Genomic DNA, 19,153 nt, shown 5'->3' on the forward strand with positions numbered 1-19,153 from the left:
TGCATATTGTAATTATTTTAAATGTCTTGGTTTATTCTTGCCTCTTAGATTTTGTTGCATAGGAAAGTTGTTGATTTTAATATATTGTCATTTTCAGTTTTGATGAACATATCTCCATTTATTTGATGATTTCCAAGGACTTTCAAAGTAAACTGTCAGCAAATAGCAATAGTGTTTTTTTAAACCTTTACTTCCTGTCTTAGAATCCATATACAAGTATCATTTACAAGGTGAAAGAGTGGTAAGGGATAAGAAATTGGGGTCAAGTACATGCCAGGGTCACACAGGTAGAAAATATGTAAGGTCAAATTTGAACCCAGGACCTCCCGTTTCCAGTCTTGACTCTCTATCTGCTAAGCTATTTAGCTGCCCAAAAGTAATAGTTTTGCCTCCCTTTTGTCTCCGTTTATGCCTTTACTTTCTTTTTAATCTCAATATTGTCTCTAGTATTTCTACAACTATATTAGATAACACAAGGGATAGTGGGCATCTTTGATTTATTCCTGTACTTGTTGGGGAAGTATTGCTACCGTTATACATACAGACTTTTGTTATATTAAAAAAGGTTTCTTTATATTACTGCTATATAAAGTTCTTAGCAAAATTCATGTTATTTTGTCAAAGGCTTTTCCTATCTTTACTGAGATAATCATGGTTTTAAATATTTTTTAATGTGATTGATTATGCTGATTCTTTCCTTTTTTTAAAACCCATACCTTCTGTCTTAGAATTGATAACTAAAATATGGGTTTCAAGGCAGAAGGGTAGTAGAGCTTAGGTAATTGGGGTTAAGTGACTCGCCTAGGGTCACAAAGCTAGGAAGTATCTGAGGTCACATTTGAACCCAGGATCTCCTCTCTCCAGGCCTGTCTCTCTACCCACTGAATCACCTAGCTGCCCCCTCCTGATTATTTCTTAATGTTGAACCCTCCTTGCATCCCTGGTATAAAAAGTTGATATGATGAATGATTTTTTTGTATCAGTTGCTATAACCTGATGAGATTTTATTTTTAAAATATTTTAAGTTGGCTGATTAGGTGGGCTGTTACCTGTACAATATACAGAGCTTTCCTTATACTGTGAGCTCCAGGGGCTTTCAGTTAACTCTAGGATCATTTATGCTGTGTATATCTTGTATGTATATTCTTATTTATACTTATTTGCATATTATTTTCCCTATTAAAATGTGAGCTCAAGAGAAAAGGACTACAAGTTTGTCTTTTCCCTATATCTCTTTGGGGCAGCAAGATGGTCCAGTGCATAGAACTCTGGGCCTGGTGTGAGGCCTAAGTTCAGACACTTGCTGGTTGTATGATACTAAGCAAGTTACCTAGCCTCTGTTTGCCTCAGTTTTCTCATCTATAAAATGGGCATAATAATAGCAACTACTTCCCAGAGTTATTGTGAAGATCAAATGAGACAATAATTATAAATGATTTAGCATAATGCCTGGCATAGTAAGCACTAGATGAATGTCAGCTGCTATCATTATAATTATTATTCCTCCTCCTACCATCAGCACTACCACCACCACCACCACCTCCGACACATAGAATGTACTAATAAATGCTTATTGATTGAGAAAAGTCTTCATCCCCCAAATTAAATCTTTATTCATTGTTTGAGGAATATTTTGCAGCTAATAGCTATTTTTCTGTGACATTCCCATTTGTTTCAGTTGCTTTTGCAGTTGGCCTTGAATAAAGAGATTTCAAAGACTAGAGCCCTCTCTGGAAAACATCTTTCCTCCATTCCTCAGGAGTATTTCAATTGATCTGAACTGTTCTGTGTGCTCATTATGAACAAAGAAGTCTCCCTGGTATGTATTAAAAAGTCTCTGTATTTTAAGAGCCTTCTCTGTATTCTATGGTGGGAAAATTGAACACAATAACTATTCCTCCAACAATCAAGTAAATAAACAAATTTTTCTCAGCCAAGAAACTTGAGATGCATGAGTAATATGGTATCCATTCCCCAAATCAGTACACAAAAAGTATATTCTTTTTGTAAAGCCTTAATAAAACTACATTTTTATTCCTAAAGTTGGGACTATCCTGGACAATCAGAGACTTGTACCATATTAATTATAAAACAGCTACAAAATATACAATCTCTTAGTTAGGATGCATGGAGAAGTATATTAGGTGACTATAAGCATTTTAGTGAAAAAATGGGCCCAACGAATTCAATAATATACTTAAAAGAATGCCATTATTTAGAGTCAAAGGACCAGAATTTGACTTCAGGGCCTTATCTTTTACTACCTGTATGACCTTGGGCAAGTCATTTAACCTTTGGGTCTCCTTTTGTTGTCTAGAAAACAAATGGACTGCATTTGGTGACTTTTTTTTTTAACCCTTACTGTCTTAGAATCAATACTGTGTATTGTTCCCAGGAAGAAGAGGCATAAGGGCTAGGCAATGGGGGCAATGGGACTTGCCTAGGGTCACACAGGTAGGACATGTTTGAGGTCAGATTTGAACCCAGGACCTCCTGTCTCTAAACCTGGCTCAATCCACTGAGCCATGCAGCTACCCCCGTTTGATAATTTCTTATGCTTCTTCCAGCTCTTAATTCTATGATGTTTTTATCCTCAAAAGTGAATGAAAATTATGAATATGTGAAGATATTTTGCATAAAAGAAACTTGATAGTAACTGAAACTAGCAGTTAAGAAAAACTGGAGAATAATTAAGTCTAACTTATCCTCCTTTATATCTATGACTTTCCGACTTGGATTCAGTTACTTTTATGAGCATCATGTTGAACTTAAGACGTTAATAGAGACTGAAAGCCTAGAAGAGATATCCCTTATTCTCCTGGAACTTTTAATCTAATGGAAGAAATAGAATAAAAATATAGCAAGTTAGAATAACACAGTTTGAATAGATGATTCCTGATGGTTCAAATCAGATGGAGTTAATCACGGAAAACTTTCTCAAAGTAAAACTGAGCTTTAAAGGAAAATTCATGAGGAAGGAAGGAATGATATGTGTGGGTCAATCCAGTTATTGATTCACATGTTGTTTCTTCTGATAGAATATAAGCTCCTTGAGGGTAGAGAGTTTTGTTTTTTTTTTTGTCTTTATTTTCCCAGGGTCTAACACAACTTGTATATAATCATGAGCATATCATAATCTTCAACTTAATAAATGATTCTTGATTTGGATGTAAGTAAATTAGAGTGGTTGAAGTCTCTATTTAGAAGAAAAAATGCATTTGGCCATATTTAGGGTGTGGTGAGAAACCTTGACAGAAGAATTAGAGTTGCAGAAAAATTCGAGAAATCCAGCTCTACCTGCCTAGCAATCAACTCTCTTCCATGCTGATTAGTTTTTAGACTAAAATTTGCTTTATATTGGGGACTTTCATTATACTTTAGTGTGAATTGTCGGTTCATTTATTAACATTTAGTGTCTGCAGGGTGAAAGACTTAAGAAGAATTATAAGATAACATATTTGGTTTTTATTTGATAGTTAACTAATCACTAATAATTAAAACTATACTTTGGGGATTGAGGGACTCTTTAAAATGAAAGATGTTGAATTGAGAAGAAATTTTAAAGAACAAAGTTTAATGAGTCTGACTATCTTCATCAAAATCAACAGTAACAGGGGCAACTATTTGTCTCAGCCAGGCCCAGAGACGGGAGGTCCTAGGTTCAGATCTGGCCTCAGATACTTCCTAGCTGTATGACCCTGGACAAGTTACTTAACCCCCAGTGCCTAGCCCTTTACCACTCTTTTACCTTCGAACCATTATGCAGTATTGATTCTGAGTCAGAAGGTAAGGGTTTAAAAAACAAACAAAAAAAAAACAGTAACCAAAAAGTCCATGGAGTGTGTTCTAGAAATTGGATAATGGATTGGTAATCAGAAGATTGTGGTCTTATTCTTTGAACCGTACTTGACTTTACTATCTCTTTATATCCATTTGTCAAACTTTAAAATGGGTTTTAATTCTTGCTACTTTTTGCCCTCTACAAAGATCACTGATGACAAGTCAGGATTTTGACTATATAAATGTTTGTGGCAATTGAGGAATAAAGATTATATTATAAATTATATAATGATTCTTATTCTTTAACTTGGCTTTCTTATTCTTTCCTCTCACCCCCACATTATGTATATTCATATTTCAATTTTTTTCCCTCCTATTTTTGAAAGGCTGACTATCAGACATTTTGTGGCTACATTCAGTTTTACATCACAGAACCTTGGCAGAGTAGGGTCATGCTTGTCTGAATTAAACTAATGGATATTTACATGACATGAAGATCTTAATATAGGAGCTATGATTTAAGGTAATAAAAAAAAGTGGTTATTTTTTTGTGGATCACTGCTTACATACACTTATTACTTTGCTGTTTAGGTCACCTTACAAATCTAGAGCTAAATCACAATATAGTTTTCTTCCCTGAATGTGTTCATTAATTTATTCTGCCTTACAAAACAAAATTAGAATGTATATGAGAGATTAAAAGTTGAAGGAAGGCCTACTTTTTTATGTAAAAGATGTGCAAGAGCCTTTTAGAATCAAGGGTCATTTATAAATCAGGTAAATTAATCATTTGTGTATTATCCATTTCCTTTTCAGCTTTTTCTTCTGATCTTGATTTGGCTTTTAGCCATTTTTTTGCTTAAAAGCATCTGAACAAGAGAGCGGGGAAGGGAAAAGAGGTGAAATTCAGACTGCTTAATTTTATTGTTTTAGTAATTCTTTCTGTGAAACTTAATGAAAGAGATTAAAGTATTTGCCAATGAAAAGTTTGGTGGAATTCACTTGACTATGCCTTTTCCCTTATAGTAAATAATTGAATAAAGATTGTAATTGTGAGATTTAGAATCTGAAAGTATTTATTTTGTTGAAATTTGTTGAAATTATTTTGTTATTTATTGAAAGGTTTATTTTGGTTTTTTCTTCATTTTTCCAACATGAATTGCTAGTTTCTAATAGATTTTTTAAGTATATAGAACTTAATCTAATTTGTCACAGTAGTTCTTTAAAGAAATTGAAAGATTTTTTTTCAAAGGCTGACTTTTGAATTGAACCTGGTATGCATGTGTTTTAAAAATATAATTATGGTAGTAATATCTTTGTCAGGTGCTACAGATATCCCAGAAGAATCAATGCTGTTGAGCGGCTGAGGCAATATGTATTTAGTTTAATAATCTGTCAGGTGATAAGGGATTCAAGTAGAAGAGCTAGCTGAGAACCTTTTGGTGGCAGCATGTATTAGAGAGAATACCCACTCAATGTATTACAAACAACTAAGCATACTTATAGGACAAAGGAGTGAGGAAAATCTTCATAACAGCATGCTATTCATCTGTCTGCTTTTCGGCCTAAAAATAGACTACTCTAATTGGATATCTTTGTGGTAAGAAGTTATTTTTTGTTATTAAGTCATGAAAGTATTTGTAATTTTGCCCTGTTTTTCTTTCTGAACTTATTTATAGCGATCAATTTTGCACTCAGTCTTTTATAGCTTGGTATTATTGCTGGTTATTTATTTGTAAAATGAAGATAATTCATTGTGAGGATTAAAGGAGATAATTTATGTAAAATTCTTTGTAAACTGATTTTCTATATATAAATGTCAGCTGATTATCATATATATTTTTATATATATTTGTATTTACACATGTACATATGATAATTTTATCTCTCTACTAAGATGATAACCTCTCTGGTGGTGAGACCATTTTCTATATTACTTTTTCTTTCCCCTGCAGTGCTTTGGATATGTGTAATTTAGAAATTAATATTTAATTTATTGGTTTGAGGTTTTTTTGTGGTTTGCAGTTAGAGCAGTGGCAGTTTTCTATAATATAAATTCTATAGAGAAATATTTAATAGAAAATATTTGTTATCTATGATTCTAAATTCTCTGAATAAAAGCAAATTTAATGAATAATTCAACTTGAGGTTTTTGGGTTTTAAATTTAAAATTTTCCTCCATTATCATTTTGTCTACCAATATTTAATAATACCACTTACCTTTGGAATAATACACTGAATAGAAAATTACATATTTCAGCATTAATCTTGGAAATAAGTGTGTAAATATTTAAACTGGATAGACTTAACTTGACAAAGGATCTTGCCAGAAGTCATAGAAGAAATCAGTATAAAATATCCACCTTCCTATATAAAGAAAAATTTTGATTGTTTAACACTTGCTGATAATTGGTGAGAGAAGTAAGACCAACAGATGAAGTTAATTATTTCAAATTTTGGGAGGGGACTTTATAAATAATTAATAAAAATATTTTTCATCTTTATCTGGTTAAGAAAATCAAGATTTATTTTAACATTTTTCCAATATTCATTTATAATTGGGATATGTACTAAAATTGTTCTTGACCGGTGCCTAAAGTTTTTATTTCTCTAAATATTTTCAGTATTTGGGGCATGTATGTGACTGTCTTTAAAAAAGTTTCATGGGGGCAGCTGGATAGCTCAGTGGATTGAGAGCCAGGCCTAGAGATGGGAGGTCCTAGGTTCAAATCTGGCCTCAGACACTTCCTAGCTGTGTGACCCTGGGCAAGTCACTTGACCCCCATTGCCTAGCCCTTACCACTCTTCTGCCTTGGAGCCAATACACAGTATTGACTCCAAGACTGAAGGTAAGGGTTAAAAAAAAAAAGTTTTATGACTACTTCATTTTTGTTATAGTATCCATATAGGACGTACTAGTCATCTTTGTCATGAATCCTTGTAATAAATATACATGAGATATTTTGAAACTATAATGTGATGTTTCCAATATTTAGGTGACATACTTTCTTTCCCTTTCAGGCATTAATTTTTATAACCTAGGCTACTGCCTCTCTCTTGGACTATTATAATATCTTTCTCAATAACATCCTTGCTCTGCTACTTTTGCAAATGTGGCTTCTGACAATATTGCCCTCTTTTAAGTACTATTTTGTTTAAAAAGCACCCATTTTAATGTTGAAAAAGAAGTAAAAATCCATCTAGTCCTAGGTTTCTCAAAATAGAACTTTTTGTTTCTTCAAGGCAATATATTAATGCAGCCTTTTCTTTGTTAATTGAAATCCAAATGATTGGTGTGTCTGTGAGGAGAAATAAATACTTAACATAGTAGAGACAACAAGAAGGTTTACAAAGTGCTTTTTTCCTTTTGGAAGTAGATGGTAATACAAATTTAATGTTCTACAAATCTAAAAGAAACTAGCATTTTGAATTTGAGACTACTGACTTGGTCTAACTCCTTCATTTGATGGATGGAAATCATCTTTAACTCAATTCTGAAGTGTTTTGCCAGTAATAATGAGTGACAAACCTCTATCGTGGTATAACCAAGGCTAAAAGTTGTGACTTCCAATTCATTGCAGTCTTCCTCTGAATCCGTTCTGTCTATTGTATAAGTTAGTTGGTTATTTATTAAATCAGGTTAGGGATTCAGTTCTTAATTTAGTGAAAAAGATAGCATTTCTAATTCAAGAAGTTAATCATAAATATTTGGTGGGCATTTTTGCTAAAATATATTCTTTATTTCAGATTTTTTTTTTCCGTTTTTCAACAACAAGCCCATAGACTTAAGATTAGTTTAATAAAGAGGGCATATGTTTTAAAATGTTCTAATTTAGTTATAAAAATGTAATTTTTGTTTACTAGTGATAAAATGGATATTTAACAAGGACAGTATGAAAAATTTTAAATACTAAATTTACTGCATCCACATTTGCATTCATATAGGGGGGAAATAGTTCAGTGTAATTGAACAAACCCTTATTAAACAACTACTATGTGCAAAATCCTGGGTTAGATATGGGATCTGAGATTTCATTTGTAAATGGAACTCCAGATGAGAAATTTCCTCTGCAACTTGGTCTTAGAGAGTTGCCAGAGGCACCAAGAAATTACGTGACTTGCCCAAAGTCACATAACTCATGTATGTATCCAGACGGATATACCCTTCTGCCTTCTATGTACATTGTATTTTCCATCTCCTTGTCTTTGCACAAGCTCCTTTCTCTCATGCCTTGAATATACTTTCTTCAACCAGTCAACCAACAAGCATTTTGATTGATACTTTACAGTTTACATTGTGTGTGTGTGTGTTTCCTTTTCTCCTCAGATAGAAAGTAAGTTCTTTGAGGGCAGAGATGATTTCATTTTCTTTGTATCCCCAGCAAATACTTGATTTATTAATTGATCACCTTGAATAAAACTATATAATCCAAGCATCAGTGAACTAAGAATTAAATTATTTACATTGATCTAGGCTCATTTTAATAATGATTAGAGGCAAGAGGTACTTAGGAATATAAAAGATACCTTCAGTATCTTAGAGTTAGGATGTGAAATCTTGAGTTCAGGGAATAGCTAGCTGGCTGATTTGGTATTAGAATGTAAGATACTTGAGGGTAACGACTGTTTTTTTTCCTTTTCTTTGTATCCCCAGAGGAAACTTTAGCATACTTCTTCACACAAAGTAAACAATAAATGCTTTTTGACTAATAGACTGAAAATAGAGGGCATGAGAATAATATAAAATAAGTCTGGAAAGGGGCTCAATCAGACTTGGCAGGCCATATCTTCATTCCTCTGGGATCTACTTGTGATTTGTTAATACTTCATCATGTCACAGAAACTTCCTCTTTCTGCTCCTTACCTTCTCACACTGACTGTATACTTTTTCTGCTTTTCCTCTGATTGATTGATTTCTCCAGAACCTTCATTTAAAGGAAAGTGTCTAAGCCAGCCAGGTCTTCATAACTCTGGGTGGGTTTTTATTAGTGGTTTTGAATTTTTTCCACCACTCCTTCTCCTGACACCCTTCTCTAAAGTACTAGAAGAAGGTAAGGCCTGTGATATTTGCATGAGTATTCTCAGGGCTTAGCACAATTCATGGCGTTCAATAAATACTTGTAGTCTTATTTATATAGGAGTTTATGAGTATCTACACAAGAAGAATTAAAATGCCTTACCTTCTGTTTCAGAGGTTTTCAAACTTCCTAATATGATTTCAAGGTGTTCTGTTAACACATTAATTCTTCATTATCCCTGATTACATTCTGAGATCCCATCATCTCTGGGAAGAAGAGGAACCAAGTCTCTCTTTTACACAACCTATCTTTGTAAATAATGTACAAAATTTATAGACGACAAAGCTATTTTAATTTTTAAATACAGTAAAACAGTAAGGGTTTTTTTTTTTACATCAGAAAAAACAGTGGTTTTTAAATATACTTGTTCCTTCTCCTTAAAATGTGCTTTTGGGGGTGGGGGGGGGGGAGGAAAAGAAAACGATCTTTGTCTTTAATTAATAATGCTTGGAAATGATAAAATAAAATACTATTTTTTAAAAATGTGCTTTTGTTTTTGTGTAAAGATTGCTAGAATTGGTGGCTAGTAAGGCCAACCTAGGGATACATTACTATATATTCATGAGCCATTATCATGTAGCTTTTAGTTTTTACACTTTACAGATATAGAAACTGAGTTTTTCCAGTTTATTCAAGAATGATTAAGCTCTGAGGAGTTTGTGTTTTTTCAAGGGAGACAAAAATATGTGTTAGTATATATAAAAATATATAAACACAAGGTAATTTAGGGGAAAGGCAACTAGAGAGGTAGTAATCAATAAAATTTTTAGATTGCAGGTGATTCTTCAGCTGAACTTTGAAGGAAAATAGATATTGTTTTTAAGAGGCATATGTGAGAAGTGGGGAATGCAGTACTTATTAATTCCCCAAAGATTTTTTCATTATAATGTGTTCCTTAAAATTGGGTTGCTTTTGGGAACATTTCTCCTGATATTAATATTGTCTCTGTGTACTTTAAGATATTTCTTCTTTTGGTTATTTTAAGTCTAAGGCTATATATTTATAATGTAGTAGGAGAGGCAAGACATTTATCAAAATAACAAGAATACAAACATTTAATGCTATAATAATGGTTAAAATTTGCTATTTATAATTTGGAGAGGGAAAAGAATTCTCGTGGATAGAAGAGTCAGTTGATATCCCTGAACCTACAATTTCTTTTTGTTAAATTAAATTACCCTGTGGTAGTTTTTCTCAAGTGGTCTCAAGGGCTTAAGTTTCTTAGTTTTTAGTTAACTATTACTGCCAGAGATGTAGCAACTAAGCTCCACAAGTCAGAGGCCTGGAAAGCCAAAAGTAGACTGATTATTATGTAAACCAAAGGAAATTAAAGAGTTTGTGGGCTTGTCTTCCCTAACATAAATCAAATGATAAAATCTGACTTTTTTTTCCTCTATAAAAATACTATTTGTCAAATGGGATGGCTCAGTAGGTGACCATCTTTCAAGTGAAGGATCAGCCTATTAAGGAGGAATCTGGCAAGAATTTTGCCAGCAATAGCTAAGAGAGAGCCTCCCCCACCCCATGACTGTCATAGAACAACCTATTACCTTTTTTCTTTATAAAGGTGGATAATGGAGGAATCTTTGGTCTCTGAGGGAATAATCTCCTCTTGCCATATAACCCAGAAAATTTCAGACAGTTTTTGTATCAGCAATGGACACTCTTCCTTAAAAATCTCTACTGGAATAAAATCAGCAGCAGGTGTTTTGCCAAACGAGGAATCTAAAGCACTCAAAATCTCTTCTTCAGTTGAAAGTTCAGCAAGAGAAGTATTGACTTTTACTTGAGCTTATATGGTAAATAGCTTCAGCAGTGATTAATGATGGTCTGTTGAAAACACTATGAAAGTGTTTAGCCCATCTCTCCAGGATCATGTCCTTATCACTGATAAAGTTTCATCAGGGGTAAGTAGTTGAGATGCACTGTAGGTTTTTGGCCCAATAAATAGAATTCAGGGCATCATAGAAGAACTTTGAGTTGTTACTATTGGCATAAAACTGAATTTCATCTGCCATCTCACTGCATCAAGAATCCTACACCTTTCTAAGCTTTGTTTGCACTTTTCTTTTGATGGAATTTAGTATAAAATATGGGTTTAAGCCTGATTTCTACTGGACTACTTTCCCATTTTCCTATTGGTTTTTATTAGAGAGAGTTTTTCTTTAGGTAACTTAAAGTCCCCCCCTTTTTTGAACTTTGGGCTGTTGAGTTCTATTGTTTCTAAATCTCCCATGTGTAATATGTTCCATTAACCTATCTCTATTCTTTAACCAATACCAGGTGGTTTTGATAACTAATGCTTTATAATGTAGTATGAGGTCTGAAAGTGCCATTCCCTCTTTTGTCTTCATTTTTTTCCAGTCATTTTCTATATTTTGGATTTTTTTTTTCAGATTTTGTTACTGTTTTATCAAATTCTCCAAAGTATCACCATAGCAATTTAATTGGTAATTTTAGGAATATTGCCATTTTCCTTACATTCCTAGCCATGAGCACTGAATATTCCTCCTGTAGGAGGTTGTTCTTATCTTCTTTTAAAAAAAATTATTCATTAACTCTTTAAGGAGTGTTTTGTAATTGAATTCATTTATGTACTTTGGGATATTGATTCTTAGATATTTTATACATTTTGTAGTTATTTGGAATGAGATTTTGCTTGCTATTATTCCTGTGTTTTGTTAATATTATATAGAAATGTTGATTTTTGTGGATTTATTTTGTAGTCTGCAACTTTGCTGAAGGTTTTAATTGTCTCAGTTAACATCTGCTGATTCCCTGGTGTTTTTGAGGTAAATCTTTTATCATCAGTGAACAGCAATAGTTCTCCTCTTTACCTATCCTTATTTCCTTAATTTTTTTCTCTGTCTTCTTGTTATTGCTAGCATTTCCAGAGCTATATCAAATAATACTAGGGACAGAGGGCATCTTTGCTGTATTTATTTGGAAAAGTTCTACTGTGCCCATAATGCATATGATAATTTCTTTTGGTTTTAGATTGATGCTTAGTATATTTTTGAAAAAGGTCCCTCTTTGCCTCTACTTTGTAGAGTATTTAGCATAAAGAGTGCTGTATTTTTTCAAAGATTTTTTTCTTACATGTGGTTTTGGATCTTTCGGTTTTTAATATAATTATGTTAATTGCTTTCCTAGTATTGAGCAAACTTTGCCTCTGTTAATCATACCCAAATTTCTGGAATGTAGCTAAAGCAATCCAATTTTATCAGGAGGTTTTATTTAATTATTTCTTTGATTAATGACTATAGTCTGATAGAATTTTGTTTTTAAGGTTTAAAAATCAATGTTCATTAATTATATTGGCCAATAGCTTTCTTACTGTATTTTGTCGTTCTCTGGTTTAGGTATTAGTACTATATTTGTTTAATAAAAGGATTCTGATAGGATTCTTTCTCAGTTTTTGAGAATAATTTGAAATGAGTACTAACTGTTCTTTAAGGTTTAATAGAATTCTCCTGTGAATTCATCAGGTCCAAGAGTTTTTTTCCTTTTGGTAGTACTATAAATATTTTTGTACAAGTATTTTTCTTTATTATCTCTTTGTGGTACAAACCCAGCAGTGTTTAGAGCTGGATCAAAGGGCAGGCAGTCTTTTAAAGCCTTTTAGATATAGTTCCAAATTGCCTTTCAGAATTATTGGATCAATTCACAGCTCCACCAGCAATACATTAGTGTTTCAATTTTGCATCCCCTCCAACATTTATTACTTTCCTTTGCTGTCATATTGTCTAGTCTGCTAGGTGTGAGGTGATACCTTTTGAGGGGGTTTTATTTTGTTTTTAACCTTTTGCATACCAGTTTTCCATTAGGACAACTGTAGTTGCCTTATCTTTGCATAATTTCTGTTTTATAGTGGTTTGAGAAGTTTGCTGAATCAGAAAATGTCTAGTGTGCCATCTTCTTGTTCACATGACTCCAACAAGCATTTATTAAGTACTTTCTTTGAGCCAGGCATAGTGCTAAGCCCTAGGGAAACTAAGAAAGGAAAAGGTTTAGGGAGTAAATAATGAGAAGTTATGTTTTAGACATGTTGCATTTGACAGAAGGGAACATTTTGGGGAAAATAAAATGAATTGTGTTTTAGATGTGTTTGCCATCTTTAATTCATTTTCTTTAGTTCTTGACCTCTTCTACACTTTCTTAAAGGAAAATATCTGAAAAAAGAACTCTGCTCCAAAGAAATATGTAGTCAATAGCTAACATTTTTTAGGAATTTATGATGTTCAGGGTCAGCTAGTTGGCTGAGTGGATTAAGGGCCAGGTCTAGATATGGGAAGTCCTGAGTTCAAATCTAGCCCCAACTTTCTGACACTGGGCAATTCACTTAATCCTGTACACCTCACTCTTACCACTCTTCTGCCTTGGAATCAGTACACAGTATTTATTCAAGGATGGAATGTAAATGTTTTTTAAAAAATCTTGTGATGTGCCAGATGCTATGCTAAGCCCTTTATTTACAATGAAATGCAAACCAGGAACACCTCCCCTCAAGGAACTCATATCTAATGGGGGAGGGTGAGATGGAGAGCAAACAACTATAGAAGAAGCGTCATCTGCTTTGCTATCCCATCCTAAAGACCATGGGAGTTTTCCATCTGACTTGTAGCTGAACCCTTTATATATATGATAGGTAATCCCTCACCTCTCATGGGAATTTATTCCAGAGACCACTAAGATAGGTGAAAACTTGCACAAGTGGTGGTGGCATATGTGCTGCATTTCCATTGTGTACGGTGCAGTCTTCATCCACAAAATCCCACAAGAGTGAAAACTCTGTGATACAGAATTCGATTTTTTTTTAACTTGTGATAGAGTGAAGCCCCAATAAATGAACCACAATTTGGCGAGGGACAACTGTGTATGTGTATCTCCCCTGTTAGAATGTGAATTTTTGAGAATTATCACTATCACTGTCTTACTTAGAGATACTTTACACTTAATTAGTGTTTAATAAATTATTTTATTCATTCGTTCATGTCCAGTTGAACTAAGAAGGGAGAATTAATACTCTTTCACATTAGAAATCTTCCTATCAATTTTAAAATTCTCAAATGCATCACATTTGAGATATATTACAAGCATTATTTATGAACATTAAATGAAAGTACTTCCTCAAAACCATAACTATTCTTCTGTTATAAGATATACATTTGAGAAATTTATGCATTACTAATTGTGAATTATTTTCACAGTGACCTAGAGAAAAAAGGTGAAAAACCCTAGGAATTATTTTCAGCTTTAGTATGACAATTCGTATATAACTTGGTTTGTAATAAAAGAAAGTGAATCTAATTCTTGAAAAGGCCTTGAAATTTTTATTATGATATATGTATACACACACACACACACACACACACACACACACACACACACACACACATATATATATATTGGTTCATATCTTTTGTTTTTGTATCATTTAAATTTCCCAATATCTTCTTTTCAAATTTGGTATTTTGCTTATGTGAGATGTCTTTTCAGCTGTGAGCTGATATTTTTGTCAAAGAGTATTAAGTTTGGTGTTTGTACACTTCTGGCGAAATATAGAACTGGGAAAATTGAAAAATCATGTTCAGTGTTCGGGTTTTGTTGTTCAGTCATTAGTTGTTCTTAGTGTATATTTATATTTCATTTCAGTTATAAAAAACAAAAATGAATTTATTAATTCATGATGTTAGTAAATAGCTTACAGTCATTGAAAAAGTTATGTGGCTTTCTAAATATGGTCCAGTCTTTTCATCCAATTCAATTTGAGCTCCACTCATTAATTTTTAGTGGTATCTCCCTCTGCACCCTAAGAAATCTATACTGATGAAACAGTGTAATTGTTAGCCTGCTTATTTGTAAAGTCAACACTTTTTCAAATGAAGAAACTACAATTCAGAAAGGTTTTTATTTGCCCGTAGTCCCATTACTAGCAAGTGTCAGACATGATTTGAATCTAAACAACCCTTTGTTGTTTCTAGTTTATCACATTTTTTTCCCTAGCTTATTAGAAAATACCATATTATGAAACTGTAGTATTAGAGATGACACATGGAAATCCTTTGGTACCACTCCAGTTTCAGCATCAGATTTCATTCTTAATTTAATATAATGGAGTCTAGGTTGAAGATACCAAGAATCAGTTACTTAACTAGTATCTATTAAACACCAAATGATCTTAGAGAAAAGTAATATATCTACAAGTAATATAAAACCACACTATAGCTATTTAAGTAGCTTATTTGTAGTCACCTTAAAGGCCACCAGATGGGGATATTAGCCTAAGAAAGTAGATCCTTTCCATTGCAAATGACAAATTATACTCTGGTTTCTACAATTCAGAATTAGGGTTTATAAGAACTGGATATATATTGAATTTTACAGCAGTTCATTTGGGTAAAGAAAAGGGCTCAACATATCTGCTACTTGTTGAGTGTTTTGTTGGTTTGTGTGTGTGTGTGCGGTGTGTCTATGAGAAGAAAATAGGTAAAATTTCACTATCTAGCAATCTCATTTATCTTTATCACCATCAAAAAGAAGGAAATAAAATAGACAGCTAAAATATATGTCAAAAAAATCTTTGCTTCATTCAATTACTTAGAATTATTTAGTTTCCAATTCCATACTAGATTAAAAATGATAGGCATACGATATAGCGCCTGGAAGTAAAAAATTTTAGCCTGGATTTGGGGCTAACACAGAAAAGGAGAAAACAAAATTTTAACAAGCAAATGCAAAAATTATAAAGTAAAAATGTCTTCTACAAAAACAAAGCAGTCTGATACCACATGTTTTATAGGGAAACAACCTAATTAGTTTCAGTTGTCTCAGGGGACAGTTACATTATAGCATTGTGTAATAATCTTTGTTGATTAATATAATCACCCTGATTCATCAAGAAAGGAGTAAATTGTATTCATTATCCTTGGTTTAAAAGTGTTGTTTTATATATAATGCACGAAGTCCTAAAATTAGAGAGCTTAAAGGGAAGACTTGGGAAATCACTTAGTGCAAATTTTATAGATGAAGGAAATGAGATCTAAAAAGATTTCATTAAACCTGTCCAAAACCATAGAGTACATAGTTAGAAGAGATGAGCCAGGATAGAACTCGGGTCTTTTCACTCCCAAGTTGTTAGTACTCTTTCTCCTTTATGCCATTAAACCTCTCATAAATTTTTAAACAGCACCCCCCACCTCTTACCAAAAAAAAAAAAGAAAAAGAAAAGAAAAAGGAAGTTAGTGCTTAGCTTTCTGAACAATCTCAGTCCAGAATAGTGTGTTCTCTAATGCTTTAAGGTAGTTGAGATGTTACTAATATTTATTAAGCATTTAATGTATGCCAGTAAATTCTGAGAATTAAGTAAAATGAAACTATTCTTGTCTTCTCTTCTGTGAGAGAAACAACATCTAAAATATATATACAACACCAAGTAAATACAAGATAATCTGCTGTGTGGCAGCAGTAACAGCTGGGTGGATAAGGAAAGATTTTGTGTAGGTGTCACTTGAAGTAAGTTTTGGAGAAAAATAGGACTTCTAAGAAGTAGAAGTGAGGAGGGGAGTGCATTTGAGATTGGGAGGGTAGCCTGTAGAAAGGCATGAAGGCACAAGATGGCGTGGCATGTTCATGGAATAAGAAATGGGTTAGTTTGGCTGAATGAAAGGGTATAATGTAAGTAGGCTAAAAAAATGGATGGGGCCAGCTTTTGAGAACTTTAAATTCCAAACAGAAGAGTTTACATTAGAACTTAAGAGGTAATAGGTATCTATTGGAATTTAATGCTCATGGAAGCAATAGACCTGTGTTTTAGGATTATCACATTGTTAGCTATTTGGAGGGTTGATTGGAAAAAGGGCAGTCTAGAGGCAGGAAGTTAGGATGATTTTAATAAGAGGTAATGAGTACCTGAACAAGAGTAATCTTGGTATAAGTGGAAAAAAGGGGATGGACGTGGCAAAAGATACTGTAGAGAGATGCAATCATTAAAACTTAGCTACTTAGTGTGAGGGAGAGTGATGATCTGAGACATAGAAAGGAGTTCAGTGGTCATCTAGTCCAACCAATACATAAAGGGAATATTATTATATCTCATCAGTGATCAGTTATTTACCCGTTGTTTGAGGACTATCAAGGAGGAGGTACATTTTATTTTTTTTAATATTTACCTACACATTTGGATAGCTCTAATTATTAGGAAATTTTTCCTAGCATCAAATTTAAATTGGCCTCAAGAAGAAGACATCATTTATCTCCAAGATTACTCGAAACATAGTAGATCCTACTACTATTTTTGCTATTATAGGCATAGCCTTAGAACACAGAATTATGTTGAACTACAATAAGCTATCATAGTTGGATTTTGTGGTTAAGTTAAAGCTAAAAAGGGGATGGGGGGCAGGGCAGCTGGGTAGCTCAGTGTATTAAGAGCCAGGCTCAGAGAAAGGAGGTCCTTGGTTCAAATATGACCTCAGACACTTCATAGCTGTGTGACCCTGGGCAAGTCCCTTGACCCCCATTGCCTAGACCTTACCACTCTTCTGCTTTAAAACAAGTATATAGTCTTGATTCTAAGATGGAAGGTAAGGGTTGGGGGGGGGGGCATTTGGGTTGAGAATGTAAATTACATGAATGTACTCAGTAATAACCTTTTAGTGTTATTACTCACAAATGATTTATAAATAAAGGTGACAGTGGACTAAGGATAATAATAGTTGGAGTTCACAAGCTTCCCATTGTTGTTTCCATTAGTCTCATTGGCAAGATTTGGAGAAAAGTTCAGAATCCCTATATTCCCTGGAAATTCAGTAGGGACAGACCATAGCTATCCTTTTGTCTTTCTACTCCATATAAGTTTCAGGAAAAATAAGCTACTAAGTAGGATATAGTGGAAAGTACACTTCTGAGTTGGAGGGTTTTAAATGCCTGATTGAGTATTTTTAATTTTATTTTATCCTAGCAATAATAGGGATTCAATAAAGTTGTTTTTTGGGGGGTGCGGGTTGTTTACTTTTTACTTAAAGGAAATGGAGAATCTGATATCACTAGAGAAAACTCTAATGTCCATAAAGAAAGAAATAATAGGTTTGGGAGCTGGCATATTAGATGGCTGACTCGTACTTGAAGGGAACAAAAGTTCTATTTTTTTTTTAAACTTTCTGTACTGGTGACAGCTCTAGGGCAGAAGGGCAATGGGTAGTCAAATAAGGTTAAGTGACTTGCCAAAGGTCACATAGCTAGCTAGGAGATGTCTGAGGCCAGATTTGAACATAGGTCCTGCTGTCTGACTCCAGGCCTCCAAATCTTCAGTTCTATTTCTGATGAACTAAATTATAAAGTGCATTCTCTTTTGAACTATGTCTTTAACTCAGGATTGAAGCCTTTCCCTCTAAAATGTCTTGGCTTGTCAAAAAAATGTTTGAGTTCTGGGATGGTAAATTTAGTCATCTGCTACTGAATTCATAGTAGCTACCATGATTGCTCAGATTCCTTTTTGGCTCTACTATGTCCTGGCTCCCAAGTATTACCAAAAAAAAAAAAATCCAGCCATAGACCTCAAAAAATTCCTACTATATAAAGTAATTTGTATTTAGTACTCGAGAAAGTAGAAGCCACTTAAATATATTAAGCCAGTCATAAAGTTTTTTATTTATTCATTGAGCAGCCCCTTCATTATTTCCTATGTCTTTCTTACCCGACACATCCAATAATTGCTTAGCCATGCCATTTTATTTCAATGCTTGCCTATCCTATTATCTACTCCCATAGACATCATGCTATTTTAGGCACTCATCTCATCTGGATTATTGTAGTAGTATTCTAATTTATTTCTCTACCTCACATTACTTATACTCTCCAATTTGTTCTTTACATAGCTGCCAAAGGATATCCCTAAAGCACAGATCTGACCACCTTATACCCCTATAATATAAACTCCAGTATGTTCCTTGAATTCTAACCTAACTCCAAATACTTACTAGCTGTATGGTTAAAACTTCTGTTTCCTCATCTATAAAATAAGCTGGAGAAGGAAATGGTAAACCACTCCAGTATTTCTGCCTAGAGATCCCCAAAAAGGATTATGAAGGATTGGTTGCGAATGGGGGAAAAAAAAAAGATTGAAATTACCTGTATGTAGTCTTTGGCATTAATTAAAGCTTTTCACAATCTATTTTCCAACTACCTTTCTGATTTATATTAATGTATTCCATGATCCAGCCAAACAGACCCTCCTGCTACTCCTAACACATGGCTTTCCTTTTGCCTTTCCATAGGCTATCTCCTATTCCTAT

General features: G+C 33.5%; 1 protein-coding gene across 26 annotated transcripts in view; it reads left to right on the top strand.

Moving 5' to 3' along the window:
- Window positions 1–19,153, top strand: part of NCOA1 (nuclear receptor coactivator 1) — a 250,903-nt gene that overhangs the window by 91,984 nt on the left and 139,766 nt on the right. For 18 of the 26 annotated variants that reach the window (XM_056813110.1, XM_056813105.1, XM_056813122.1 and 15 more), the window contains one exon: window positions 1,679–1,819. The exons of 7 other annotated variants lie outside the window; for them this stretch is intronic. The gene's annotated coding sequence lies outside the window, so the exon portion shown is untranslated. Of the gene's footprint in view, window positions 1–1,678; window positions 1,820–5,013; window positions 5,381–19,153 lie in introns of those variants that run through there. One more of the 26 variants, XM_056813112.1, reaches the window with a different exon arrangement.

Source organism: Monodelphis domestica, chromosome 1, assembly GCF_027887165.1.
Source record: "Monodelphis domestica isolate mMonDom1 chromosome 1, mMonDom1.pri, whole genome shotgun sequence".
NCBI lineage: Eukaryota > Metazoa > Chordata > Mammalia > Didelphimorphia > Didelphidae > Monodelphis > Monodelphis domestica.